Source organism: Carya illinoinensis, chromosome 11 (genome assembly GCF_018687715.1).
Source record: "Carya illinoinensis cultivar Pawnee chromosome 11, C.illinoinensisPawnee_v1, whole genome shotgun sequence".
Taxonomy (NCBI): Eukaryota; Viridiplantae; Streptophyta; class Magnoliopsida; order Fagales; family Juglandaceae; genus Carya; species Carya illinoinensis.
This window is the reverse complement of record NC_056762.1, coordinates 33,050,557-33,074,187: the sequence shown is the minus strand read 5'-3', so window position 1 is coordinate 33,074,187 and position 23,631 is coordinate 33,050,557. Positions and strand designations below refer to the sequence as shown.

Below are 23,631 nucleotides of genomic sequence, written 5' to 3'. Positions count from 1 at the left end.
TTCTCAGCTGAGCACATTTTGTAAAACATCTAAAGCGCACAACAATTCGATACCGTCAAAGACAGACCGAGCATTTAATTCTATCATCTAAAGCGCAAAATGCTGGGCCTGGGAGTTCAGAAGTTTGCTAGGAAAAAATCCAACTACATAAATCAGCTCTTAATGTGAGAAAACAAATGTCCCCATGTGCATTTCAGAATTGGGGAAGCAGATCACACACAACCTATACACTATCTGTAGTTTCTCTGAAAGTAGGCAACTTCGAAATTCTTCAAGAAATTCTACACCAAAATTTCAGTGTGATGCACTAAATAGAGACCTGCTACTAATGCCAGTGGCCTCAAGCTAGCGATCCACACACCTAGATATGCGGCTACTCTCATTCCCACCAAGGCTTCCCCTGCTTTTGTAATACAGTACTCATCAAAGCACTTCACCCTTGTAGTCTGCACGAAAAGTGCAAAAAAATTATCCAAATATGAGTCAAACAAAGAAAAATATCAGCTAAAGAAGGGGGGAAAAAAAAAAAATAGCATGACCAGTGCTATTCTATAACAAGTGACATTCACTTTCAATTTCCAAACATTTATAAAAGTTAACGAACTGCTATACAATAGCAAAATCTAAGACAGTTCTTAAGAATCTATTGAACTTAGCAATACTTTATACAATTTGGAAGATACTATATTATAAGATCGAACTCATCCCTTCACTAGCAATTAGAAAAACTTTCTTAGAATATTGGCAAAAAAAATCATCCAGAGCCATGATCACTATAGAAACTTAGAGAAAAACAGAGAAAGCAGAGTTTGAATATTTGAAACTATATTTTCAAAGTGTTTAGATGTGATCAATATATAATATGTTGACTTTTGCTTATTTGTTAGTCCCACATCGGTGGGATTAATAAAATTGGCACAGGCCATGCATTATAAATAAGAGACTTAGCCTCTTAGTTTAAGTGTACCAGTTGAAACCTTATCTAATAACTTTTGACTTTAGTTAAATTCCTCTATTAGCCTTTTGTAAAAAGGGAAGAGGTGTAGAGTTAAAGATTTATTAGTGGGGTAGCTTTGTGGGTGTGGTGAGGAGAAAAATTGTGTGATTGTAACAATTTTTTACATAGTGAATTTTCTTCTCTGGGTCTGGTGGTTTTTCTCCTGTTTTGGAGTTTCCACGTAAATTTCTTGTGTTATTATTATTTCTCTATTTTTCTTGTTATGCCTGCAAAGGGTAGATCCTGGGGGGGTGAATTTGGAGGTCCAAATTTCCAACAATTGGTATCAGAGCCACTAGGTTCTTTTTGTGGGGTGGAGCTTTGGTGTGGTAGTGTGGATACGTACAGTCTAAGGAGGTTCTGTCTAGGAGATTGAAAATTTTAAGTGTGTACATTGTGACCCTCCAATCTTTCCTAGGAACTGAATTAGTGAGGTATTATTCATTTCTACAGTAAATTCATCAAAGCAATGCTAAGAAGTATGCCTTCAAATCTTGTCAAATTTGAGGTGGAGAAATTTGATGAGAGAATTAATTTTGGCTTGTGGCAAGTACAAGTCAAGGATATCTTGATTCAATTAAGATTACACAAGGCATTGAAGGGCAGAACAACACCTGAAATCAGCACTGGTACTAGTGTGACTGGTGAAAGGAGCAGATCTAAAATGAGCGATGAAAATTGGGAGGATCTGGATTTGAGAACAGCAAGTGCGATACGTCTGTGCTTGGCCAAAAATGTTCTTGCAAATGTGCATAGAATATCTATGGCAAATGAACTCTGGGAAAAACTTGAAGAGTTGTATCAGACGAAAGGCGTCTCAAATCGTGTGTACCTGAAGGAGCAGTTTCATACACTGCGGATGAGTGAAGGTATAACTATTTCAGATTATTTAAGTGTTCTCAATGACATTGTCGCTGAGTTAGAAGCTATTGGAGTTAAAATTGATGATGAGGATCAAGCCTTGAGACTCATCTGGTCTCTTCCATCTTCCTATGAGCACATGAAACCTATTTTGATACATAGGAAGGAGAAAATAATTTTTTCAGAGGTTACTAGTAAAATCTTTTCTGAAGAGAGGAGACTAAGTAGTGGAAGTAATGTTCCACTTGAGAACTTAGCGATGGTAGCAGCTGGAAATGGGAAGATGAAGAACTCCATGAAGAAAAAAGTAGTTTGCTGGGGGTGTGGACAATCTGGGCACGTCAAGAAAAATTGTCCAAGAGCTGAAGCAGGTTCGGCAAGTGGCTCCAAGTCAGTAAATGGAGATACTGATATTGATGCTAATATTGTGTCTCTCTCTATGGAAGATTTCGATCTTTAAAAAGAGACATGTACATCCTCATGGCATGTCGCTAATTCCCAAAGTTGCCATGATAGAGGATGTGTTAATATTAGCGGGTCCACAAGTTTGCGCATAGGCATTGGTTTGACATTGATGCAGGGTGTGTGGTCGAAATTCATGTCGATGGCTGATGAACTTCCAGGAGAGCCAAATGTGGAAGTTACACCATAATTTTTAGCAATGTTGTTTTCGACATGGGCCGAAGTGAAATGTTTGGAATTGGTTTATTCTGAGTGAGTATGCTTTTATGGTGAAGCATGATAGCGGAAGCTATAAAGATCTTCATTGAGGTGGAGCTTGGCTGTGGGACTAGTCAAAGTCGCAAGGTGGAGATTGTTGACTTTTGCTTATTTGTTAGTCCCACATCGGTGGGATTAATAAAATTGGCACAGGCCATGCATTATAAATAAGAGGCTTAGCCTCTTAGTTTAAGTGCACCAGTTGAAAGCTTATCTAGTAACTTTTGACTTTAGTTAAATTCCTCTATTTGCCTTTTGTAAAAAGGGAAGAGGTGTAGAGTTAAAGATTTATTAGTGGGGTAGCTTTGTGGGTGTGGTGAGGAGAAAAATTGTATGATTGTAACAATTTTTCACATAGTGAATTTTCTTCTCTGGGTCTGGTGGTTTTTCTCATGTTTTGGAGTTTTCACGTAAATTTCTTGTGTTGTTATTATTTCTCTATTTTTCTTGTTATGCCTGCAAAGGGTAGATCCTAGGGGGGGTGAATTTGGAGGTCCAAATTTCCAACATAATACACAGGTATAACTAATTACATATGATGCGGAAGTATTTAAATTTAAACAAGATAAGAGTCCCAAGGATCATGAAGTTGTTTCTTTCACTCTGCACAACAGTTGAAGATTTTGTTTTGCTGAAGACTCGGGTGCTCCAGGTGCTTCAGATTTTCTTGTTTTAGTTCCGTCAAGTGCGCTTGTTTCAATTATGTTTGATGCTCCAATAATCATCACGTTATAAGAGTAATGCGCGGGAGCCAGATAACCTTAATTGGTCATATACCCATTTCCAACCATACTATTAGCTGGATAAGAAATAAACATGCATCTAGAGCTCACACATAAATAAATTATAAACATTAGCTAAAAAGGGTACCAATGTAACAAAGTCCTAATAATTCACGAACGATTTTTGGAGTTCACAATTAGAAAATTGAAACATGAACACTACAATAGAGTTGAGCTTTTGCAATAAAAATTTGCAACAAAAATTATTTTCGTTGCTAATAATGCAACGATTAAAAGTATCTTGTTGGAAATAGTTGGATTTGCAACGAAGATTTTGCAATGGCAAATCCTCGTTGGTATTAATCATAAAAGTAGACTCAACAATAGTAAAAAATATTTTCCAATGATATTTTTTACAACTCCAACGAAGATGGTCGTTGCAAATAAGAACACACATTCCCAAAGACCGTAATTTGTTTGCAAATAAGAATAAGAATACATAGATTTTTCGATGACATCGTTTATAATTCCAACAAAAATGGCTGTTGCAAATAAGAATAACAAGTTTTTCCAATGAAGCTTAAATCTTTGTAAATAAGTGAATAATTGCAATGAAAAATGAATGTTTCCAACAAATCTTATTCATGTTGCAAATCACTAAATCCTAATTGCAATGAAATTCGTCGTAACAAATAAAAAAAGTTACTTCCAACAATTTATTTTTTGTTGCAAATAATCAGATACTAATTCATATACTTTTGCAGTGATGATAATTTGTTGTTAATAATAAGAATATGTATTGAAAGTTTGACTTGGCTAATAATGGCAAATTCTCATTCATTGCAAATACTCATTGAAACTAGTAATATTTTTTTACAATTCCAACAAAGATGATGATTTCATTATTAATAACGAGTATTTGTAACGAATTCTATATGGTTACAAAATATTTATAAACTATTTGTGAAAACCCAAGGCCCAACCTTCGAAAATACAAAGAAAATAAAAGAAAAAAGAACACCCAACCTGCTGGAGACCAAAAACAACGTTGTTTTGTCCTCAGTACATAAACTCAGTCTCTTCCATTCCTTTTCCCCTACCCCATTCCCGATCCCCTTCCCTCCATCTTCCCCCTTCTAGTGACTAACCATTCATCTTCCGAACCCAAATCTCCCATCCCTCATCTCTCTCTCTCTCTCTCTCTCTCTCTCTCTCTCTCTCTCTCTCTCTCTCTCTCTCTCTCTCTCTCTCTCTCTCTCTCTCTCTCTCTCTCTCTCTCTCGCAATTTCTGATTCTGTTGGATGCAATACATTGTTGTAGCTCCTTGCCGGTCATTTTTCCCCCGCATCCCTCTTGTTCTCACTCACCCCTCCTCTGATTTCTCTCCTCCCTCTCTTGCACTCTCTTTCTCGTCTCCTCTCCCTTAGTTTTAGTGTCACCACAACCATCCATCGCTAACGTTTGACTCTAGGATCGTCTTAGCTCCTCAACCCTATAAGCATCTCCACCCCTCCCTCGACCACCATCTCCCTCTCCCTCTCTCTCTCTCTCTCTCTCTCTCTCTCTCTCTCTCTCTCACACACACACACACACACACACACACACAAAGGGAAACCCAAATCTATTTTTAGGTTTGAAAACTATGGCGGCCACTAGCATCCCATCATACCACATCAGTTAGATGCCGGCCACGGTCAGTCCTCAATCTCTGTCTCCATCACATTCACCGTCTCTTCCCTCCCTCGATCTAATTCTCCCATTCTTTCACAATCTTCCTCTTGGTTTCCCTCCCTCCCTCTCAGTGTGTAGGCCGCCCCTATTCACACTACAGAGCTACTCTACTACTCGCAACGCACCAGCTTTTTAGAAGAAGATCGGAGCACCGTCATGTATCTAGAAAATTCTCTCTGTGCAAGGAGGTAAGTGGTACTCAGTACTGAGCTCCAAAATCTTGTTGTTGGTATTACAAAATTTATTGTGTTGATGGATCACACTTTTTACACGTTTAAGAATGGTTCATAATCTTATCGAAGTACTATTGCTTGTTTTTCATTTAATCCTCTATTGCATATATTTTGAAATTATTGTTCATGGACTCTGTGTTTAGGTGTTATGCCTTTGTTTGGAGGATTGAGACTTTTTTTTTTTTTTTTGAAGGCAGAAACAAGCCTTTAGAACTTTTCATTTCAATGAACTAGAAATACACATAGGGTATTCCTCCATAGTGATGATACAATCTGAAATGGAAAGAGCATTCTTTGCAAGAATGTGAGCTACAACATTACCATCTCTCCTAACATGAGAGACTTCCCACCTTGCAAAATTTATAAGTCCTAACTTAGCTTCGAAAAGGAACATGCTAGCACTGCACCACACCTCTTGGTCCCCCTGCAAAGCTTGTATGGCTTGGAGTGAGTCACCTTCCAGCACCACCTTTGACAGCCCCAGGTCCCTTGCAAACTGAACAGCCTTTAGAGCCCCATAAGATTCGGCCAGAAAAGGATCTGTGAGTAGGGGCTTTCTTTTCCTCAGTGTTGCTACAACCATGCCTTGACAGTCCCTTACTACCACCCCCATCCCAACAAAACCTTTTATCTTGTTCACAACTCCATCCCAATTAACTTTAAACCAATCCTGAGGTGGTGGTCTCCACTTAGATTTAGAAGAAGTTGTCCTTCCATGCATGTGGACCTGCTGCCTTGCCCTTTCCTGTTCTTCCTGGTCCCATTGAGTTCTCTCTTTCACTTCCCTGGTGATCTTGTATGGCGGCCAGAACTCTTGGTTGAAGATGAATGCATTCCTTCTAAGCCATAGCTTCCTTGCCACCACGGTGAACTCCTCTAGCTCCTCTTCAGTGAGCAACTGGAAAAGGCTTTCTAAGAGTTGCAGCATGGGGGTGTGGGATAGTGTGCATTTTTGTAATCTCTTTGAGCATTGGCCCCACACATCTCTGGCAGCTTCACACGACCACAAAGCATGTGTTGAGTCCTCTTCCTCTCTTTGACATATAAGGCACAAAGGATTTGGGACAACCTTCTTTTTGTAAAGATTGGATTGAGTTGGAAGGGTTTCTTTACAAGCCCTCCAGAGGAACATTCTCTCATTAGGGGTGACTCTAAGTTTCCATATTCCTCTCCAAATTTCACCAGCACTAGTGCTTGTTGATGCTTGACCCTTAACTGCCACCTCCCTAGCCTTTTCCAGGTGGTAAGCACTTCGAACTGAGAAGGAACCCCCTCTTGATCCATTCCATACCAGCTTATCTTCTGTTCTGAGGGAGCTTATAGGTATCCTAAGTATCAAGTTAGCTTCCTCCTGGTCAAAAACTTCCCTGACTAGCTCAGATTTCCAGCACTTATTGTGGGGGTCAATGAGTTCAGATACACTTGCATTTGCTTCAAGGATCTTCTGGTTACTTGTGGCCTTGGTGGGTGTGCTCCTAAGAATCCATTTATCTGACCACACTTTGGTTTTTTCTCCTGTGCCAATTCTCCAATAGGCCTCTCTTTCAATAATATGCCTTGCAGAAATTAAGCTTCTCCATACATAGGATGGTTTTGATCCAATCTTGGCTAGTAGAAACGAGGATTTAGGGAAGTATTTAGCTTTTATCACCTTTGCTGCCAGAGAATTAGGGTCCTGGAGTATTCTCCAGCATTGCTTTGAAAGTAAGGCTGTGTTGAAGGTTTCCAAGTCTCTAAAACCCAACCCTCCATCCCTCTTCGACTGCCCCATCTTCTTCCATGAAAGCCAGTGTAGTTTGTTTCCTTTTTCTTGTTGACCCCACCAAAAATTTGCCATTGCACTATTGATAGCTTGTAGGAGACTTAATGGCAATTTGAAAACACTCATTGTGTAGGTTGGCAGTGCTTGCACGATTGCTTTCAGGTATATTTCTTTCCCTGCCAAGGAGAGGGGTCTAGTAAACTTGCTGTTCAGCTTCTGCTTTATGTTGTCTAGGATTGCCTTGAAGGTCTTAACCTTGTGTCTCCCAACGACTGAGGGAAGGCCCAAATACCTTTCATAAGCCATTGCTGTTCTGACCCCTGCAATTGATGTGATATAACCCTGAGTAGCTCTTGCTGTGTTTTTGCTGAATATTATGGAAGTTTTCTCAATGTTCAACCTTTGCCCCGAAGCCATTTCATAGCATTTCAAAAGGTTTATCAATTTGACCCATTCTTCAGCTTTTGCCTTGCAGAAAACCAGGCTATCATCTGCAAAGAAGAGGTGGGACACCTTCAGTTGACCTCTGGCTACTGGTATTCCATGTATATGCCTGTTCTCCTCAGCTCTGGTCATTAAATTACTTAAAGCCTCTGCACACATGATAAAAAGGTAGGGTGACAGAGGGTCACCCTGTATTATACCTCGAGTTGGAGAGAATTGTGGTTGAGCTGTACCATTCACTAGAAGAGAATACTTGACTGTCTCTACACACCTCATCACCATTTCCACCCATTTTCTGCAGAAACCCATCTTGTATAGGATTGCTCTTAGGAAACCCCACTCAACTCGATCATAAGCCTTGCTCATATCGAGTTTGAGTGCCATATAGCCCTCTTTTCCTGACATTCTACACTTCATAGTATGTAGTGCCTCAAATGCCACTACTATATTATCAGATATTAATCTAGAAGGTATGAATGCCGATTGAGATGGTGAAATAATACACGGCAGGATCCTTTTTAATCTATTTGCAATCATCTTAGAAATAATCTTGTATATTACATTGCACAAAGAGATAGGTCTGAAATCTGTTACCCTTAGAGATTCCTTCTTCTTTGGTATGAGGGAGATGAGTGTGTTGTTGATGCTCTCCAAGCTGCCTTCTGAGTTCAGAACATTGAGCACAGCTTCTGTAACTTGGTCTCCTACAATGCTCCAGTGCTTTTGGTAGAAAAGGGTAGGAAAACCATCTGGGCCTGGTGAACTCATCCCTTCCATATGGAAAACTGCATCTTCTACTTCCTGTCTACAGTAGGCTTTTGCTAGCTACCCATTTTGTAAGCTGGTTACTTTGGTCTCTAAAGAAAGAACACATTCAGTTTCTAAATTGGGTCTCGAGGAAGTGAAAAGGTCAGTGTAATACTCTTGAAAAAGGCCACTGATTCCTTCTTTTGACTCGACCAAATCGTCTTGGTTATCAAGTATTCCTTTAATAAGATTTGTTTTCCTTCTCTGTGTAGCAGCTTGGTGGAAAAATTTTGTATTCCTGTCTCCCTCCTTCAAACACTTCTTCTTTGCCCTTTGCTTCCACTTGATGTTTTCCATTTCTAGTGCTGTATCTATATCTCTCTGAAGGTGTCTTACTTGTTCAGTTAGGTGACCTGAATTCCTGTTTTGGAGCTGAGCTAATGCATCCATGTTATCCCTTACCCTTCTTCTTGTGTTGCCAGACTTTTTTCCACTCCACTGGTTCAATTTTTCCTTGCAGTGCTGAAGGCCTGCTAACATGCACTCCATCTTTCCTCTAGCATTTTTTGGGGTTTTCCATGAGTTTTCCACTTGCTTGTAGCACTCCTCATCTAGGAGCCACTTGGCTTCAAACCTGAATGTCTTTGTTTCCGAGGGGCCTGGTCTTGGTAGTTGGTTATAGGTGATCCACAGTGGACTATGGTCAGAACTGAGAGTTGGCAGTATGTGAACTCTTGCATCATTGTTTTGGTCTGACCATTGGCCATTACAAAATGCTCTGTCCAACCTTTCTTTAATGAAAGCTGGTCCTTGTCTCCCATTGTTCCACATGAACTTACTTCCAACATACCCCATATCAAAAAGGCCACACTTAGTCACTGCTTCCTGGAACCTGTCCATCTGTTTTTGTGGTCTTGCAGGGCCCCCTTTCTTCTCATTAAAGTGGAGCATTTCATTAAAATCTCCAATACAGCCATCCCAAATTGTCATTAGGATTCAAACTCTCCAAAAGCTCCCAGCTACCCCTTCTAGCTTCTGTGACAGGGTTTCCATAAAAACCAGTTAGAATCCATTTCTTTGGTACATGCCCAGATGAGACTTGTAAGGATATGTGTGAGTTGGTGTATGAGATCACCTCTGCCTCTGTGTCTTGCTTCCATAGAAATGCAACGCCACCTCTAGCCCCTACTGCATCAACAATAAAACTGTTTTCATACTACAACACTCTCTTGACAGTTTCCACTCTAGATCTTCTGCTCTTTGTTTCCATTAAGAAAACAAAGGTGGGAGACTTGGATTGCACTAAAAAATGCAAGTTATTCACTCTCCGAGGGTTCCCAAGCTCTCGGCAGTTCCAGCTCAAGCAACTCATAACCACTGGTGGGGCTGGGATCCAGCCACCACCATCTCCTCACCATTCTGTTGTTCTGGTTCCACCCCCTCCTGTTTTATTTTTTTCCTTTGTGGCTTGACAGAGGAAGATTCCTCATGGTTCTGCCTTTTGCTTAAAACTGGAATGGTATTTTCTTTGTTACTAGTTGTCTCAGTAGTAAGTTGGCCCGGATTTTTGTCACGAGCCTTTCTCTTCCATGTGGCCTTTTTCTTAATTTCCTGCAGCACTTGCACCTGATCAGAGAAAAAAAGGGCTAAAGATGATACTTGGTCCTTAAGCCCATCAGTATGACTTTTTCCCACTGAGCCTACCTAGGGCCTTATTTGTTGACATATTTGCATATCATTCTTTGGGAAATCTGGTTTGTTGCTTTTTCTCATTAAGCACGGTTCAGTTTGGTTTATATACTCAGAGATGACATTACACATAGGTAGCCTCACTGTTTCCTCTACAGGAAGGAAGGTACCTTTTGCAAGTGATGGGTTGGCAGATGTCTGCTTGTTTCCTCCTCGAGCTGTTGAACTGTCTGCATCAGTGTGCTTTGGTGTCTGCCTAGTTGTTGAGATGTCAGGTTCCTTGGTAGCAGGGTCATCCCTGACCTCCTTGTCTGTTTTCCATTTCTGTTCACCATGGTCATGCTTGCTGCTGTCTGTTCCATACTTTTTCTTCTCACCATCCATAGGTCTGGTTTCTGGAGCTCGTAACCATGGTCCATACTGCCTCATTTCACTACCTGTGTTGTTAGCATAACAGCCTTTGGCATTGTGCTTTATGCAACCACACCTAAAGCACATGTTGGGCAATCTTTCATACTTCAGAACAATCCATGACTTCTTCCCTTCAAACGTAAGGAAAAGACCTCTTTGTATTGGCTTTGTAATGTCGAGTTCCACCTTCATACGTATGAATTCTCCCCAGCATATCCCTCTGGTATCTGCTTGTACTTCTAAACATTTTCCAATGCTATTTCCAATCTATTGGCCAACATCCGAATTCATGCTTGCAAAAGGTGTGTTGTGTGCCTGCACCCAGAAGATCTCCATAGAGAAAGGGATTTCTTTAACTGACTTCTTTCCTTCGAATGAGTGTAAACAGACCAACCATCTGTCAAAGCACCATGGCCTTCCTTGTAGCACCTGTTCCAGGTCCTATTCTAGGTGAAATTCTACTAGATATTGGTTGCTCCCTACTTCAGAAAACTGCATCCAGCTAGTGCATTTCCAGGCTTTTGCCATAGTGTTTTTGAAAGCCTCCTTATTGATAGCCCTCTCAGCGATGACCATAGCCAGTAGACAATGTTGTCCTTGTTTCACCATCCTTTCCTTTGAGCTGTGTGAGATAACAACCTCTCCTTGCTCCTTTTCAATAAGGCTGAGAGCCTCCCACTTCATAGCTAAATCCTCTTCCATTTCCTCTTCAAACTATCAGAGATAGCTTAAGAGACCAGACTCTTCAATGAGAGAAAAAACCTCACCTTGAAAACCAGGAGAGGAGGATAAGCTCCCAAAAATTCTTCGACCCCTCTCTCTTTCTCTTTGTTTGGAGGATTGAGACTGATTGGGTGTTTTGGTCACTACTTTAGTGATGAAATGTGTGATAAATGGTTCTATGGACTGACTGTGAAAATGACTATTGATGGAATTGTAAAATTATGTTGTACTTATGTGTTTTGTATGTGATGTGAAGCGATGAGATTATTATGTAGTTTGCGATGTGGTTGTGTACCATGCAAAGTGATGAGATGTGTAGATTTGTTACATGTTGTATAAAGTAATATTTTTTCTATTTACAAGTTGTGGTGCTTATATTAATGTCATTGTTGTTATATCTTAATGAGGGAGATTTTGCCTTATTTACGATGTTGTTAGTTGCAATAAGGTTTTGAAAATTTCCACTATTGTAAGGGCTTACAATATGTGAAAGGATCCTAAAAATCCTCTCTTTTGCACTAAGTTACAGCATGTGGATACGTATATTCATTGCAAATAGATTTTCTTTTTCCTTAGAATTAGTTAGTTGCAACCAAAGGTATATCCTTGGTAATATAAATATTTGCAACAACCATAATTTGGTTGCAAATAAGCATATTTGCGACGATACCATAGATATTTTTGAATCATAATTTTGGATATAATTAGAAACATTGTTAACAATCAAATTTTCTTTTAAGGAAAATATATTTTGCAATGATAAAAAGTTTTTAAATATATTTGCAATGAAAACAATTTAGTTGCAAATATAGGTAATTGCAATGAAAACTACTTTTGTTTTTGTTAGGGAATTTCTAGGCTAAAATCGCATATGAAATTAGCAATGGTAAAATATCATTGCCAAAATGCACTGTTAGCAATGAAAAAGAATTTCATTACGATAAACTTTTTACGACCTAGAATTTGTAAGAGTAATACAGCGACATTTTATCGATATAAATAATTTTTTGAAACAAGAATTGTCTTTTTGCAACCATTGTTTCCTTGCAAAAAGTGAACTCTTTTGTAGTGGAAGCAAGAAGTTCATCTTTAAGCGAGAAAAACTTAACAGATAACAGTATAGTATGAAGTCGTATCGAGTTAAAATTTTCATTTTAGGAGAAATTTTAAGTTAGAAATGTTGGAAACTTCATAATCCCTAACCTCCAAACTTTTGGGTAGATAGATGACCTTCTATCTTTCATGGAAATCTATGAAGAGTATTCAACCAGTGTTGCTGGGATTTAAACATCACATAATGAGTTCAAGGTCACATGGAGTGTCTAACTATACTTTTAACTTCATGTACTGCCTTACTTTTATTATATGAAATAGAGAAGACCATATTTTAGTTCCATTTGTATCTGTGAAAAGTCATTTCTCTATTTCTTTTTGTCTCTATAGACAAAATAATAATAGGCAATGAATTGTAATTAGGCATCCATTAACAGAACATCATTCAAACAATGACTTAAAGGATCAATGAAAAAAATAAATTATTCTAACGATATGTTTCATCAACAACAATCCTTAACAAATGTAAAGAAAAAATATATATATCTTTAACCTTTCAGCGTCGTATGACTTTTACCATCAACGGAAAAACGTAACTAAAACCTTGCTGACAAGCATAAATCTTGAAAGTAATTATCTACTTTTTACGCAAGGGGCAAAGAAATCATGTTAGCTCCAAAACACTAAAAATTACAACTTAGGTAGTTGAACAAACACATTGCATCCAATCAAGGATACACAAGTCAGTAGAGTAATGTCAAAAATTATTTTTTTAGGTTAACATAAAGTTCTATATTTACTTATAGATTTAGATGATAAAAATGAGTTCAAGCATAAATGAGTCTTGAGTTGTCCACAAAATGGAGTTAAGGAAAATAAACAAATCAAGTATGATCATAAAGGGAAAGAGCTTACAAATAAAGTTCTTAGAATATTTTTGTACATCTCTTTCAAAATTCAAAAGGAGTTTGAGGCTTAAAAGGAATATTTTCTTATGAAAAATCAATTTGTATTTTTCATATGAATATGATATGTTTACAAGTTTGAAATTTAAAAGATAATTAATTACCATTTTTTACATGTGACCTTTTGACATATACAAAAATGTAGAAGGTTTTGTTTCAATTTTTTTTTTTTTTTGTAAATTGATTAATGCTTGTTTTGACTTATCCAAAAAATAAACAGAGTCGATTTGGAGCAATCGGGCGGTTTTCAACCAATGGCAAACGCCAATTATATTTTAACACATGGGTTATCTCACATTAAGCCAAAAAGTGCATTACATAGGGATTATTCATCTACATGACTAACCTCTTACATTTGGTGCTTTCTGTATCACTTCCTCTCTTGTCGCCGTTGCCCACCATCGCCGATCACCCATCTCCATTGCCCACCATCGTTGGTCGCCCATCTCTATCGCCCATCTTCGTCGCCTTCCTCCATCGTTGGCTGGGTTGATTTTCTGATGGTAAGTTTTTGAACTTGCTCTTAAATAAGTTTTTATCGATAGCATAAAGCCATTCTTCCATCTCCAACTTGCTCTAGGAGAAGTTTCTATTGCAGTTTTGAGGCCTTCGGATTGCATATTTGCAAGAGGTATCATCTGTAATTGCATCCCTTGAAGTGTATTTTGTCGTGTATTTCATTTTAATTTTTATTTGTTAGGTTGTGGTATTTATTTCAAGATAGAGGCCGGGCTAAGCATGTGGCAAATCAATCTCCATCTCCAACTTGCTCCTGGAGAAGTTTCTTGCGCAAAGAATATTGAGCCATCCATGCTGGACTCCAAATCACAAACTACATGGCAAATATCCAACGCAGCAACCACTGATCTAGAACCTTCATGAATTACTTAGGAAGCTTTGTATATTTATTTCGGCATCTGTTGTAATCGTTTGGCAGAGGAATATTACGGGCTCTGCTCTTTGCATTGTATTATTGACAACACTCACTAACTGATTGTAAATATGCCTAGGAAAGATTCCTCTTGTATTTCTATAAATAGAGTCCTGTACATCTCGGTTTATCAATCAATGAAATATAGCAAAACTTGCTTTATCTTATACTTTGTCATGGTATCAAGAGCAGCAAGTGACTAACGTCCTCTCTCCTTACTTCTTTTTTTTTTTTTTTTTTTTCTCTTCTTCTTCACCATGTCTGGCGATGGTTCCTTCTCCGAAAAACCAATTTCTTCCTCACCCACTCTCCAGCTTCCAGCAAATTTCTCACATATGGTTTCCGTTAAATTAAACTCTAAAAACTATCTTCTTTGGAGAACCTAAATAATCCCCTATCTTCATGGCCAAGATCTTTTTCACTTCATCGACGGTTCCACTCCACCCCCACCTCCGCTACTTTCCCCTGTCTTAGCTTCTCCATCTTCTTCATCCATTCCTCAAAGCAACCCAGCGTATCTACAATGGCACAAACTTGATCAATTTCTTCTTAGTTCTCTGTTATCCTCTCTCACCAAACCAATACTTGCTCAATCTATCTCCTCTCGCACCTCTCGTGAACTTTGGCTTACTCTTGAGACTATGTTCACTTCTCAATCTCAGGTAAGAATTTTTCAAATCCGTCATCAATTGACCAACCTGAAAAAAGGTTCTCTCTCTATCACCGATTATTACCACAAAGTCCGTCATCTATCTGATACGATGACAGCTACTGGGGAACCACTCCGCGACTCTGAAGTCGTCTCCTATCTCTTAAATGGACTTACCTCAGAATTTGAATCCTTCGTAACATCTATCTCCACCCGTGCGACTCCAATAACCTCTGCAGAACTCTTCAACCTTCTTTTAAATTTTGAAAGTCGTACGTCCCTCAACTCTGTCCAGCACGGTCTTCTTCCAACTCCAACTGCCAATATCATGACTTCCTCCTTCTCTCAAGGTGGTCGAACCAACTTTCGTGGTGCTAGAAATGGTTCCCATGGCGGTCGTTACCGTGGTGGTCGTTCCTCTTCTTCTTCTCCTTCTCCGACTTCAAACAAACCAGTCTGTCAAGTTTGTAACAAACTGGGTCATATTGCCTTACAATGCTACTTTCGGTTTGACCACGCCTATCAATATAACTCTCCACAATCTCCTTCCGCTCACTACACCGCCTCACAATCCAACACTTCTTCCCAATGGTACCCTAACTCAGCTGCCACAAACCACATAACCCCCAATCTTCACAATTTAAACATTTCCTCCCAACCTTTTTATGGTCCTGAGCATATCACTATCGGCGATGGTAAGACTCTTGAAATATCTCACATCGGTGCTTCTCGGTTTTCCTCCTCCTCTTCTAAATTTGTTCTTCACAATTTATTACATGTTCCTCATATTACCAAAAATTTAGTTTCTGTGAATCAATTTTGCCGTGACAATCTTGTTTTCTTTGAGTTTCATGATTCACATTTTTCTATGAAGGACAAGCAAACCAGGACTCTTCTTCTCCGCGAACCAACACATAATGGACTCTACCTCTTTCCTCCTCTAGCCACAACCAACTCATCTCCTGCTGCCTTCATTGGTGAACGCACCTCAGTTGCTTAGTGGCATCACAGACTTGGGCACCCCTCTCTTCGGCTTGTGTCTCACATTTTACGTACCAAGTGTTTACCTTTTATTCCCACTCAGACTTCCTTCTTTTGCTCTACTTGTCCACTTGCGAAATGTAGACAGTTACCATTCAATCTTACTGTTACTCGGTCCTTTGGGCCTTTGCACTTAATTTTTGTAGATGTTTGGGGACCATCCTCTTATATTTCACATGATGGTTTTCGGTACTACATTTTCTTCGTTGATGATTATAGTCGATACACTTGGTTTTATCCACTTTCTTCCAAGGGTGATGCCACATCAACTTTTGTTCTTTTTCAAAAAAATGTTGAACGACAATTTAATACTAAAATTAAAATTGTTCAAAGTGATTGGGGCAGAGAATTTCAACCCTTAACCACTCTCCTTCGATCCCAAGGCATTATACATCGTCACTCATGTCCTCACACACCAATAAAATGGTGTCGTCGAGAGAAAACATCGCCACATCGTTGAGACTGGTCTTGCTCTACTTGCAACGGCCTCTCTCCCATACAAATTTTGGTCCAACGCTTTTCATACCGCAACCTATCTTATCAATTTACTCCCCTCACCTTCTCTTCAAAACAAGTCACCTCATCTCCTTTTATTTCAAAAAGATCCAGATTACTCTTTTCTTAAAGTTTTTGGGTCCGAATGTTGGCCCAATCTTCGGCCCTACAACAATCACAAAATCCATTTTCGTTCTCTCTCTTGTCTCTTTCTTGGATATAGCCCGATACACAAAGGATACAAGTGCTTACATACTCCCACCAATCGGCTATATATATCTCGCGACGTTATTTTTAACGAAAATTCTTTTCCATACTCCTCTCTTTCCAATTCGGGCCCCACATCACCGCAGCAAACCTATACTCTTTTACCACTTCTTATTCCTTTTGCCATGAGCCCAAACCCAAGCCCAATACCCCAACCCAGTCCATTACCCTCAAGCCCCACTCCGCTCGGCCCTCCCTCCTCCTCTTCTTCACAATTTGATTCGTCCCATACCTCACACCTGATACACAATAACCCTCACCCAGATTCACTCTCTCCGCCGTCTTCATCCTCTCAACCAACTCCGTCCCCTCACAATCCACCCATTCCTCCACCTCCTCCTCCACCTTCTCCTCCACGATCGCCCATCATTACTCGGTCTAAAACAAATCACTCCCGTCCGAAACCTTTCACCCATGGTCAAATCCCTTACCCAAAACCCCATCACTGTCTTACGCTCACCCTAGATGTCCCTGAAGACCCATCGTCCTACAGCTCCGCCTCACGCTTTCCCGAGTGGCGTGAAGCTATGAGCAAAGAATTTCAAGCTCTACTTCAGAACAACACGTGGTCTCTTGTTCCCCCTCCCCCCTCCTCTAACGTTATCGGTTGCAGATGGGTATTCCAAACAAAGCACCATGCCAACGGTTCTATCGACAGACGTAAAGCGAGACTCGTCGCCAAGGGTTTTCATTAGCAAGAGGGCATCGATTATGCAGAGACGTTCAGTCCGGTTGTCAAACTGACAACCATCCGATTGGTCCTCTCCCTTGCCATTTCCCATGGATGGTCTCTTCGGCAACTCGACATCCATAACGCGTTCCTTCATGGAGATCTCTCCGAAACTGTCTACATGTCTCAACCACTCGGATTTGTGCATCCTGAACACCCCGACTACGTCTGCCATCTCCACAAGGCTATCTACGACCTTAAACAAGCACCTCGTGCTTGGTTCACACAGCTCTCATCCCGCCTCTGTGAGTATGGTTTCTTACCTTCTCAGGCCGATCCATCTTTATTTATATACTCTTGCAACTCTATACTTATCTATGTATTGATATACGTAGATGATATAATTGTGACAAGTTCTCATTCCTCTCAAATTGATCAGCTTATTGCTTTTCTTTCGTCCATTTTTCCTGTTAAAGATTTGGGTCGGTTGTCTTTTTTTCTTGGTGTTGAAATCTCCCATTTATCAACTGGTATTTTACTCTCTCAATGGAAGTACATACGGCACATTCTTTCTCGAGCCAATATGCTCTCTGCCAAGGGAACTAATTCCCCCATGTCTCCCTCTTGTCGTCTATCCATTTTAGATACACCTGCCTTTTCTGATTCCACCTTGTACCGAAGCATTATTGGGAGTCTTCAATCTCCCTCACTCGCCCAGATATTGCCTTCACAGTTAACAAAATCTGCCAGTTTATGCATAACCCGAAATTCTCCCATTGGCAGGCTGTCAAGCGTCTCCTAAGATATCTCAAACAAACTCTGAATTTTGGTCTCTTCATCCATAAATCCTCCTCTGTTCAACTTCAAGCCTTCTCTGATGCAGACTGGGCTAGTTGCCCAGATGATCGCCGCTCCACAGGTGGCTTTTGTATCTTCTTGGGTCAAAATTTAATTTCCTGGTCATCTCGCAAGCAACGCACTGTTGCTCGCTCCAGTACTGAGGCTGAATACAAGGTTCTAGCAAACACCACTGCTGAGCTACTTTGGATTCAGAATTTATTAAAAGAGCTGCATGTCTTTATTGCTAAAACACCTTTCTTATGGTGTGACAATCTTGGTGCAACCTACTTGTCTGTTAATCCTGTTCTTCACTCCCGCACTAAACACATGGAAATTGATTTCCATTTTGTTAGAGATAGAGTTGCTGCCAAGACTCTCCAAGTTGCCTTTCTACCATCCAAAGACTAGCTGGCTGATATTCTGACAAAGCCCCTAGCAGCACCACGTTTTCAATTTCTTAGAACGAGCCTCACTGTCATTGACACCCCGCTTGGCTCGAGGGGGCATATTGAGCCATCCACGCTGGACTCCAAATCACAAACTACATGGCAAATATCCAACGCAGCAACCACTGATCTAGAACCTTCAGGAATTACTTAGGAAGCTTTGTATATATATTCTGGCATCTGTTGTAACCGTTTGGCAGAGGAATATTATGAGCTCTGCTCTTTGCATTGTATTATTGACAGCACTCACTAACTGATTGTAAATATGCCTAGGAAAGATTCCTCTTGTATTTCTATAAATAGAGTCTTGTACATCTCGGTTTATCAATCAATGAAATATAGCAAAACTTGCTTTATCTTATACTCTGTCAAAGAAAAACTAGAAAATCTCGTCGCATGCTTTGTTGCCATTGCACTGCCCAGACTTTAAAATCTTGTCCTGTGGAGTACCTAGCTATTCTGAATATATTCCAAACCTCTTGAATCTTCCTGGATATGGGCAATTTCCTCGACTTTTACCTTGCATAGACCCAAGTGGTTAGGAGCTACCTTTTTTTGGAAGGATAGTTAATGAGTCAAAGCCAAGCTAGTCTCACTTCAATGTTACATTTTTTTGGAAGGATGTTCCCTTTGTATCAATGAAAAATGATTTCTCTACTTATTTTTGTCTCTCTAGACAAAATTATAAATAGTAATAAATAAATCACTAATAATTAGTAATCTGGCAAAACATCAGTCAAATAATAACTTAAGAAGTGTCTAGGAAAAGATAACTTGTTCTAACAGTTGTTTAACCAGCAATAATCCTTCATAAATGCAAAGAAAAAATATATATACCTACAAACTTATGGCGTTATATGACTTTTACTATCAAAGGGGAAACATAACTAAAACCTCAGTGAGAAGCATAAATTCTCAAAGTAATTATCAATTTCTTTTAAGGGAAAAAGAAATAATGTTGACTTCAAAAGTCTACAGATTACAACTTAGGCAGTTGAACAAACGCATAACATCCAATCAATGATACATAGGCCAATAGAGGAATGTAGAGATTTTTGTTCATGTAGCTGACCCAATATGCATATGAGGTCATTGCACTAGTACCAAAGATTTTTTTTAAACAGGTAAGGCATCGAATTCATGACGCTAATTAATAAGAAAGTTTTTTTAAGGAAAAAATTAATAATTATAAAGTTACATTCTTTTTCAGGTCCATAATTTATCTAGAAGATAACCTAATAAAATTCATTAGTTAAAGTATGAAATATCAAATTTCAAGTGTTGCCCAAATGATTAATACAAGATGAGGGTAAATTGGGCTGTATTTAAAAATTAATAATTATAATTTAAATATACAATATAGAATATTAATAAAATACGAAATAATAATAAATATAAAGAATAAGGATAGGAGAGAAGTAAACTCAGTATGTTAATGAGGTTTGGCCCTACTGCCTACATTCTCGCCTCAAGCTACCTCTTGAGGATTTTCAAATTTACTATTCAACCTCATTCAGATGAAGATAGAAACCTATTACACATTTGAGCAACACTGCTACAAAGAATTAGTGTAGAACACTCTCTATACTTGTAATCACTTTATACATGATGATTCAACTATTCTCTGTGTAGAACACTTTCTACAAGCACAAGAGTTATATCCATTTTTTTTAACTGATACAAGAGGTGATATTGGATATGGGCTCAAGAATAAATAGCATGCTCACCTTTAACCTTCAATTTGATAAAACATATAACATTTTTCAACCCTTTCAATCATAAAAAAATTTGCACAAATCCCACAAGCTAAGCCAAAAATAGCATATGAACGTGCACAATTCTAAAATTTACTCAAGTTTGAAATATAAAACCAAAGTGCACCATTCCAAACAAACCAATCATTTCTTTTTGTAAAAACTCATTAAAGAGTCACTTACCTTGATTTATGCCTAAAATAGTCACGATATTCCTTTGCCAACGTCACTCTGAACCTATTTCAAGGTCATTATAATCAGTCAACTTCAACTCTAAAAATTATCTCACTTAACTCTAAAATTTTCTACAATCCTCAATCATCATGAGTTTAAACTTGTTCTAAAAGATTATTTTTCAAAATGGAAAAACTCTCATGTTTCTAGGTTGTAATTAAGCTTCTGGACAGAAAGTAAAGTGCCTCTATTTTCTTAATAACCCAACATAAATAACGTCTATACTCACCCATAAAAGAATGACATAACCTAGATTAATAATAGGTAATACCCACCACCAACAATTGAATATTAACTTCATATTTCATACACCCTAACAACGCAATACACTAGGTATATTCTCAACAATTCACTACTCTAAAATTTACAAACTTTTTCTACAAGATTACTTAAATAAACCAATTATCAAGGATGAGAGTTTACCTAAACCTGTCGTTGATGGTGATGAAACAACACAAACTAGTGGCTGTGAGAGGAGGTTACTGAGATAGAGACATATAGAGAGAATTTATTTACTGTTTAAAGAGAGAGAGAAAAAAAAGAATACATATATATGTGTATATACGAGAGGGGAATTATTGATATATATATATATATATATATATAGAGAGAGAGAGAGAGAGAGAGAGAGAGAGAGAGAGAGAGAGAGAGAGAATTTGAGATATGGATATGGTGATTAAAGAAAGATAAAGAGTCATTGTTTAGAGAGAGAAGAGATTGAGGGTTTTTGTTTGTGAATTAAAGAGGAAGAGTAAGATACGGAGGGTAAGAAGAGATAGAGAATCGGTGGAATAAAGAGAGAGATTATATGATGAGGGGGTGATGTATGAGGTAATGAGATAAGGGTTTGGGGGAGAGGGGGGGGGGGGTGGTAATTACTAGAAGAATTGAGAAGGTACAGGAAGGGGGAGAAAAGGAAAGAAAAGGGTTGGGGAGGCTGGACCATTATGCATGGGTTGGGCCACGTCTTTTTTTTTTGGGCTATTACAAGTGACGTCTAGTTTCAATTTCTAAACAATTATGAAAGTTATCATAATGTTATGCAATAGTAAAATCCAAGATATTTCTTAATTAGAATCTAATTAGCAATACTTTATACTGTATGGAGGATACTATATTATAGGAACTCATCCATCAGACGTAGTTAGAGAAACTTTCTTACAATATTGGCAAAAAGATCGTCTAGGGTCACAATCACCACATTTTAAAAGCAATGCGCTAGAACCAAATAATCATAATTGGTCATTCTAAGCACATATAAATAAATACAAATTTTTAAAGCATAGCCAATATCAGCTAAATCATCAAGTTAGACACCTCAAACCAGTTTCTAAACACACTGTTAGCTGGATGAGAAATAAACATGCCTAAGCACACATATAAATAAATTTTAAACATTAACTTACCAAAATAGTATCAATGTAACAAAGTGCTAATATCTAACAAAGGATTACTGGAGTTAACAGTTAGAAAATTGAAGCACAAAGCAAGAAGTTAACCTTTGAGATAGTAAAACTTAAAATATAATAGTATAGCATGAAGGCTTATTGAGTTAAAATTGACCCGTTTTGGAAGAAATTTGAGCTGGAAATGGTGTGAAATTTTATAATCCCTAACCTCCAAGCTATTGGGTTGGGGCTACGAGATAGAAAGAAATGTCTTCCAATAAAATCCATGACGATAATTTAACCAATGTTGCTGGGGATTTAAACACATCAAATAATGAGTTCAACATCACACGGAGGGTGTAACTACACTTCAACTTCATATATGACCTTGCCTTTAATGTAAGAAACCAAGAAGACTATATTCTACTTTGTTTTGTTTGTAGACAAAATTATAACAGGCCATGAATGAATCGCTAATAATTAGGCATCCATTGGCAAAACGTCACTCAAACAATGACTTAAAAGAGTGTCAAGGAAAACATAAATTGTTCTAACAGTATGTTTCATCAACAATAATCCTTTACAAATGCAATATATATATATATATATATATAGACTTATGGTGTCGTATGACATTTACCATCAACCTGGACACTTTATGAAAGTCCAAACCTTCACACGCGGCACAAAATGTTTGTTTTGTTTTGTTATGTTGATTTTCTCTTGGGCCAATTTATTCCAGGATTTTGGGCAAATTTGGTCTTGGGCCCTGTTTAGTTTGAAGTATATACAACAATTTAGGATTTATGACGGCCCAGCCCAAGAAATTGACAGTTTGAATAATTTGCCAGCCGCATAAGTGATGATTCTTGTGAGTTAAATGTTTAAAGCTTCCTAAAAGCCATCTCATCCTAGAATATCCTACTTGGGCTAGTTAGACAAGGGCTGCCCTAAAGATTTGAAAAAAAGGGCGTTATCTCATGAAATATTGTAAGAGGAGGAGGATGGGAGGTAGCTAGGTAGGTGCCCTATAAACTGAGCAAAACTGCAAAAGGTAGGCCCTAGGGCTGGGAAGGGAAGGACATGTTTTTGCATCATACTGCATAAAGTCGCAAAATGTGTAGGGTGAGTCTCTCACTTTTCATGTTGCATTATGACCTTTATATTTATGGCGCTATAGTACTGTAGGTGAGTTTAAACTATCACAAAAAGTTTTGAAATCTAATAAATGCGATTATTTATGTAACCAAAAGGTACATTAATTAATTATTATTATTATTATTATTATTATTGTCACCAATGAATTAAGAAAGTAATAATGCATTTCCTACTCAACTTATATTCATGTACCTACGTACGTATTCAGATGTAATATTATTGGGAGTTTTTCTCAGCTCATTGCCGACATAATGCCAGCACAAGTCTAAAATGCTTTATATCTGGAAGAGCAGCAGTACCCTGGCCTCTTTTATCCCTGTCTTTAATATATGCTGCATAAACTGGGGCATAATACAGGCAGACGCCCCTGCAGCCACCCAAAACACACAAACTTTAATTTGGAGATCATCCTTTGTGATGGGTACGTATGGGGATTTGGATTGTGGAAATCTGTTAGGGCCGAGGAAAAGAAGTAGCCGTGTATAGACCCGAACTGTGCTGGCTGAGAGCGAGAGAAGGGCGACAATAGAAATGTAAGACAACGGTAGCCGCCAACTGGAGGGTAGAGTGTGCTAGCTTTGGTGGTCCATTAGAGTTTGGGGAAGGGGAAGGTGGTCCTGTATCTACCACCTCTCTGCTGCAACATGCATGCACCGAAAAATGTATTAAATTAGACTTTGTTTTATTGTTTCTGCATAAT

The 23,631-nt window shown here is 38.6% G+C and overlaps 1 long non-coding RNA gene across 1 annotated transcript; it reads right to left on the bottom strand.

Annotated features, from left to right (window-relative positions):
- Positions 1-123: 123 nt before the first annotated feature.
- LOC122282947 lies at positions 124-20,946 on the bottom strand. The gene is made up of 3 exons (XR_006230504.1): positions 20,809-20,946; positions 20,335-20,388; positions 124-446 (listed from the first exon to the last, which is right to left on the bottom strand). It is a non-coding gene; the product is annotated as an uncharacterized LOC122282947 (long non-coding RNA).
- Between the last annotated feature and the right edge of the window lie 2,685 nt (positions 20,947-23,631).